Source organism: Ixodes scapularis, unplaced genomic scaffold, assembly GCF_016920785.2.
Source record: "Ixodes scapularis isolate PalLabHiFi unplaced genomic scaffold, ASM1692078v2 ptg000005l_1___fragment_3__unscaffolded, whole genome shotgun sequence".
NCBI classification, from domain to species: Eukaryota; Metazoa; Arthropoda; class Arachnida; order Ixodida; family Ixodidae; genus Ixodes; species Ixodes scapularis.
In genome coordinates, this window is record NW_024609887.1 from 86,307 (window position 1) to 93,925 (window position 7,619).

Sequence of the window (7,619 nt, forward strand, 5' to 3'; positions counted from 1 at the left end):
TCTAACACCAACAAGGGTGAAGCTTGTACTTTTAAGGTTATGAATAATAATGAAATTAAATGAAAAGGTTCAAACGAGCTGCACAAGAATAACGAAAATAATTCACGGAGAAGGGGAAAAGAGGGACAAATGACAAATACAAATCTCCAAACACTGTGGGTGACTGGTGCGCGACCGACAAAATCCACCTGGTCCTGGTATATAGCCCGGGACCACTCCATTACAGGTGGAGCGCTCTACCAACTGAGCTAACCAGGGGTTAGACCTCAAAAGAGCAAACGGGTTTTATTAGCTGCCAAGAGTCTAACACCAACAAGGGTGAAGCTTGCAATTTTAAGGTTATGAATAATAATGCCATTAAATGAAAAGGTTCAAACGAGCTGCACAACAAAAACGAAAATAATCCACGGAGAAGGGGAAAAGAGGGAAAAATGACAAACACAAATATCCAAACACAGTGGGTGACTAGTGCGCGAAGAACAAAATCCACCTGGTCCAGGTATCGAGACCGGGACCACTCCATTACAGGTGGAGCGCTCTACCAACTGAGCTAACCAGGGGTTAGACATCAATAGAGCAAACGGGTTTTATTAGCTGCCAAGAGTCTAACACCAACAAGGGTGAAGCTTGTAATTTTAAGGTTATGAATAATAATGCAATTAAATGAAAAGATTCAAACGAGCTGCACAAGAATAACGAAAATAATCCACGGAGAAGGGGAAAAGAGGGATAAACGACAAACACAAATCTCCAAACACAGTGGGTGACTGGTGCGCGACCGACAAAATCCACCTGGTCCAGGTATCGAGCCCGGGACCACTCCATCACAGATGGAGCGCTCTACCAACTGAGCTAAGCAGGGGTTAGACATCAATAGAGCAAACGGGTTTTATTAGCTGCCAAGAGTCTAACACCAACAAGGGTAAAGCTTGCAATTTTAAGGTTATGAATAATAATGCAATTAAATGAAAAGGTTCAAACGAGCTGCACAAGAATAACGAAAATAATTCACGGAGAAGGGGAAAAGAGGGACAAATGACAAACACAAATCTCCAAACACTGTGGGTGACTGGTGCGCGACCGACGAAATCGACCTGGTCCAGGTATCGAGCGCGGGACCACTCTATTACAGGTGGAGCGCTCTACCAACTGAGCTAACCAGGGGTTAGACATCAAAAGAGCAAACGGGTTTTATTAGCTGCCAAGAGTCTAACACCAACAAGGGTGAAGCTTGTAATTTTAAGGTTATGAATAATAATGCAATTAAATTAAAAGGTTCAAACGAGCTGCACAAGAATAACGAAAATAATTCACGGAGAAGGGGAAAAGAGGGACATATGACAAACACAAATCTCCAAACACTGTGGGTGACTGGTGCGCGACCGACAAAATCCACCTGGTCCAGGTATCGAGCCCGGGACCACTCCAGTACAGGTGAAGCACTCTACCAACTGAGCTAACCAGGGGTTAGACATCAATAGCGCAAACGGGTTTTATTAGCTGCCAAGAGTCTAACACCAACAAGGGTGAAGCTTGCAATTTTTAAGGTTATGAAAAATAATGCAATTAAATGAAAAGGTTCAAACGAGCTGCACAAGAATAACGAAAATAATCCACGGAGAAGAGGAAAAGAGGGACAAATGAGAAACACAAATATCCAAACACAGTGGGTGCCTGGTGCGCGACCTACGAAATCCACCTGGTCCAGGTATCCAGCCCGGGACCACTCCATTACAGGTGGAGAGCTCTACCAACTGAGCTAACCAGGGGTTAGACATCAATAGAGCAAACGGGTTTTATTAGCTGCCAAGAGTCTAACACCAACAAGGGTGAAGCTTGTAATTTTAAGGTTATGAATAATAATGCAATTAAATGAAAAGATTCAAAAGAGCTGCACAAGAATAACGAAAATAATTCACGGAGAAGGGGAAAAGAGAGACAAATGACAAACACAAATCTCCAAACATTGGGGGTGACTGGTGCGCGACCGACAAAATCCACCTGGTCCAGGTATCGAGCCCGGGACCACTCCATTACAGGTGGAGCGCTCTACCAACTGAACTAACCAGGGGTTAGACATCAATAGAGCAAACGGGTTTTATTAGCTGCCAAGACTCTAACACCAACAAGGGTGAGGCTTGTAATTTTAAGGTTATGAATAATAATGCAATTAAATGAAAAGGTTCAAACGAGCTGCACAAGAAAAACAAAAATAATCCACGGAGAAGGGGAAAAGAGGGACAAATGACAAACACAAATATCAGAACACAGTGGGTGACTGGTGCGCGACCGACAAAATCCACCTGGTCCAGGTATCGAGCCCGGGACCACTCCATTACAGGTGGAGCGCTCTACCAACTGAGCTAACCAGGGGTTAGACATCAAAAGAGCAAACGGGTTTTATTAGCTGCCAAGAGTCTAACACCAACAAGGGTGAAGCTTGCAATTTTAAGGTTATGAATAATAATGCAATTAAATGAAAAGGTTCAAACGAGCTGCACAAGAATAACGAAAATAATTCACGGAGAAGGGGAAAAGAGGGACAAATGACAAACATAAATCTCCAAACACTGTGGTTACTGGTGCGCGACCGACAAAATCCACCTGGTCCAGGTATCGAGCCCGGGACTACTCAATTACAGGTGGAGCGCTCTACCAACTGAGCTAACCAGGGGTTAGACATCAATAGAGCAAACGGGTCTTATTAGCTGCCAAGAGTCTAACACCAACAAGGGTGAAGCTTGTAATTTTAAGGTTATGAATAATAATGCAATTAAATGAAAAGGTTCAAACGAGCTGCACAAGAATAACGAAAATAATTCACGGAGAAGGGGAAAAGAGGGACAAATGACAAACACAAATCTCCAAACACTGTGGGTGACTGGTGCGCGACCGACAAAATCCACCTGGTCCAGGTATCGAGCCCGGGACCACTCCAGTACAGGTGGAGAACTCTACCAACTGAGCTAACCAGGGGTTAGACCTCAATAGAGCAAACGGGTTTTATTAGCTGCCAAGAGTCTAACACCAACATGGGTGAAGCTTGCAATTTTTAAGGCTATGAAAAATAATGCAATTAAATGAAAAGGTTCAAACGAGCTGCACAAGAATAACGAAAATAATCCACGGAGAAGGGGAAAAGAGGGACAAATGACAACGACAAATATCCAAACACAGTGGGTGACTGGTGCGCGACCGACAAAATCCACCTGGTCCAGGCATCGAGCCCGGGACCACTCCATTACAGGTGGAGCGCTCTACCAACTGAGCTAACCAGGGGTTAGACATCAAAAGAGCAAACGGGTTTTATTAGCTGCCAAGAGTCTAACACCAACAAGGGTGAAGCTTGCAATTTTAAGGTTATGAATAATAATGCAATTAAATGAAAAGGTTCAAACGAGCTGCACAAGAAAAACGAAAATAATCCACGGAGAAGGGGAAAAGAGGGAAAAATGACAAACACAAATATCCAAACACAGTGGGTGACTGGTGCGCGACCGAGAAAATCCACCTGGTCCAGGTATCGAGCCCGGGACCACTCCATTACAGGTGGAGCGCTCTACCAACTGAGCTAACCAGGGGTTAGACATCAATAGAGCAAACGGATTTTATTAGCTGCCAAGAGTCTAACACCAACAAGGGTGAAGCTTGTAATTTTAAGGTTATGAATAATAATGCAATTAAATGAAAAGATTCAAACGAGCTGCACAAGAATAACGAAAATAATCCACGGAGAAGGGGAAAAGAGGGATAAACGACAAACACAAATCTCCAAACACAGTGGGTGACTGGTGCGCGACCGACAAAATCCACCTGGTCCAGGTATCGAGCCCGGGACCACTCCATCACAGATGGAGCGCTCTACCAACTGAGCTAAGCAGGGGTTAGACATCAATAGAGCAAACGGGTTTTATTAGCTGCCAAGAGTCTAACACCAACAAGGGTGAAGCTTGCAATTTTAAGGTTATGAATAATAATGCAATTAAATGAAAAGGTTCAAACGAGCTGCACAAGAATAACGAAAATAATTCACGGAGAAGGGGAAAAGAGGGACAAATGACAAACACTAATCTCCAAACACTGTGGGTGACTGGTGCGCGACCGACGAAATCGACCTGGTCCAGGTATCGAGCCCGGGACCACTCCATTGCAGGTGGAGCGCTCTACCAACTGAGCTAACCAGGGGTAAGACATCAAAAGAGCAAACGGGTTTTATTAGCTGCCAAGAGTCTAACACCAACAAGGGTGAAGCTTGTAATTTTAAGGTTATGAATAATAATGCAATTAAATTAAAAGGTTCAAACGAGCTGCACAAGAATAACGAAAATAATTCACGGAGAAGGGGAAAAGAGGGACAAATGACAAACACAAATCTCCAAACACTGTGGGTGACTGGTGCGCGACCGACAAAATCCACCTGGTCCAGGTATCGAGCCCGGGACCACTCCATTACAGGTGGTGCGCTCTATCAACTGAGCTAACCAGGGGTTAGACATCAATAGAGCAAACGGGTTTTATTAGCTGCCAAGAGTCTAACACCAACAAGGGTGAAGCTTGTAATTTTAAGGTTATGAATAATAATGCAATTAAATGAAAAGGTTCAAACGAGCTGCACAAGAATAACGAAAATAATCCACGAAGAAGGGAAAAAGAGGGACAAATCACAAACACAAATATCCAAACACTGTGGGTGACTGGTGCGCGACCGACAAAATCCACCTGGTCCAGGTATCGAGCCCGGGACTACTCAATTACAGGTGGAGCGCTCTACCAACTGAGCTAACCAGGGGTTAGACATCAATAGAGCAAACGGGTTTTATTAGCTGCCAAGAGTCTAACACCAACAAGGGTAAAGCTTGCAATTTTAAGGTTATGAATAATAATGCAATTAAATGAAAAGGTTCAAACGAGCTGCACAAGAATAACGAAAATAATTCACGGAGAAGGGGAAAAGAGGGACAAATGACAAACACAAATCTCCAAACACTGTGGTTACTGGTGCGCGACCGACAAAATCCACCTGGTCCAGGTATCGAGCCCGGGACTACTCAAATACAGGTGGAGCGCTCTACCAACTGAGCTAACCAGGGGTTAGACATCAATAGAGCAAACGGGTCTTATTAGCTGCCAAGAGTCTAACACCAACAAGGGTGAAGCTTGTAATTTTAAGGTTATGAATAATAATGCAATTAAATGAAAAGGTTCAAACGAGCTGCACAAGAATAACAAAAATAATTCACGGAGAAGGGGAAAAGAGGGACAAATGACAAACACAAATCTCCAAACACTGTGGGTGACTGGTGCGCGACCAACAAAATCCACCTGGTCCCGGTATCGAGCCCGGGACCACTCCAGTACAGGTGGAGAACTCTACCAACTGAGCTAACCAGGGGTTAGACCTCAATAGAGCAAACGGGTTTTATTAGCTGCCAAGAGTCTAACACCAACAAGGGTGAAGCTTGCAATTTTTAAGGCTATGAAAAATAATGCAATTAAATGAAAAGGTTCAAACGAGCTGCACAAGAATAACGAAAATAATCCACGGAGAAGGGGAAAAGAGGGACAAATGACAACGACAAATATCCAAACACAGTGGGTGACTGGTGCGCGACCGACAAAATCCACCTGGTCCAGGCATCGAGCCCGGGACCACTCCATTACAGGTGGAGCGCTCTACCAACTGAGCTAACCAGGGGTTAGACATCAAAAGAGCAAACGGGTTTTATTAGCTGCCAAGAGTCTAACACCAACAAGGGTGAAGCTTGCAATTTTAAGGTTATGAATAATAATGCAATTAAATGAAAAGGTTCAAACGAGCTGCACAAGAAAAACGAAAATAATCCACGGAGAAGGGGAAAAGAGGGAAAAATGACAAACACAAATATCCAAACACAGTGGGTGACTGGTGCGCGACCGACAAAATCCACCTGGTCCAGGTATCGAGCCCGGGACCACTCCATTACAGGTGGAGCGCTCTACCAACTGAGCTAACCAGGGGTTAGACATCAATAGAGCAAACGGATTTTATTAGCTGCCAAGAGTCTAACACCAACAAGGGTGAAGCTTGTAATTTTAAGGTTATGAATAATAATGCAATTAAATGAAAAGATTCAAACGAGCTGCACAAGAATAACGAAAATAATCCACGGAGAAGGGGAAAAGAGGGATATACGACAAACACAAATCTCCAAACACAGTGGGTGACTGGTGCGCGACCGACAAAATCCACCTGGTCCAGGTATCGAGCCCGGGACCACTCCATCACAGATGGAGCGCTCTACCAACTGAGCTAAGCAGGGGTTAGACATCAATAGAGCAAACGGGTTTTATTAGCTGCCAAGAGTCTAACACCAACAAGGGTGAAGCTTGCAATTTTAAGGTTATGAATAATAATGCAATTAAATGAAAAGGTTCAAACGAGCTGCACAAGAATAACGAAAATAATTCACGGAGAAGGGGAAAAGAGGGACAAATGACAAACACAAATCTCCAAACACTGTGGGTGACTGGTGCGCGACCGACGAAATCGACCTGGTCCAGGTATCGAGCCCGGGACCACTCCATTGCAGGTGGAGCGCTCTACCAACTGAGCTAACCAGGGGTTAGACATCAAAAGAGCAAACGGGTTTTATTAGCTGCCAAGAGTCTAACACCAACAAGGGTGAAGCTTGTAATTTTAAGGTTATGAATAATAATGCAATTAAATTAAAAGGTTCAAACGAGCTGCACAAGAATAACGAAAATAATTCACGGAGAAGAGGAAAAGAGGGACAAATGACAAACACAAATCTCCAAACACTGTGGGTGACTGGTGCGCGACCGACAAAATCCACCTGGTCCAGGTATCGAGCCCGGGACCACTCCAGTACAGGTGGAGCACTCTACCAACTGAGCTAACCAGGGGTTAGACATCGATAGAGCAAACGGGTTTTATTAGCTGCCAAGAGTCTAACACCAACAAGGGTGAAGCTTGCAATTTTTAAGGTTATGAAAAATAATGCAATTAAATGAAAAGGTTCAAACGAGCTGCACAAGAATAACGAAAATAATCCACGGAGAAGGGGAAAAGAGGGACAAATGACAAACACAAATATTCAAGCACAATGGGTGACTGGTGCGCGACCGACAAAATCCACCTGGTCCAGGTATCGAGCCCGGGACCACTCCATTACAGGTGGTGCGCTCTATCAACTGAGCTAACCAGGGGTTAGACATCAATAGAGCAAACGGGTTTTATTAGCTGCCAAGAGTCTAACACCAACAAGGGTGAAGCTTGTAATTTTAAGGTTATGAATAATAATGCAGTTAAATGAAAAGGTTCAAACGAGCTGCACAATAATAACGAAAATAATCCATGGAGAAGGGGAAAAGAGGGACAAATGACAAACACAAATCTCCAAACACTGTGGGTGACTGGTGCGCCACCGACAAAATCCACCTGGTCCAGGTATCGAGCCCGGGACCACTCCATTACAGATGGAGCGCTCTACCAACTGATCTAAGCAGGGGTTAGACATCAATAGAGCAAACGGGTTTTATTAGCTGCCAAGAGTCTAACACCAACAAGGGTGAAGCTTGCAATTTTAAGGTTATGAATAATAATGCAATTAAATGAAAAG

At 44.0% G+C, this 7,619-nt stretch overlaps 2 non-coding genes across 2 annotated transcripts; both read right to left on the bottom strand.

The window, feature by feature from the left end:
• Positions 1–4,110: 4,110 nt before the first annotated feature.
• Trnaa-ugc lies at positions 4,111–4,185 on the bottom strand. The gene has a single exon. It is a non-coding gene; the product is annotated as a tRNA-Ala (tRNA).
• Positions 4,186–6,526: 2,341 nt separating this feature from the next.
• Trnaa-ugc lies at positions 6,527–6,601 on the bottom strand. The gene has a single exon. It is a non-coding gene; the product is annotated as a tRNA-Ala (tRNA).
• Positions 6,602–7,619: the final 1,018 nt, after the last annotated feature.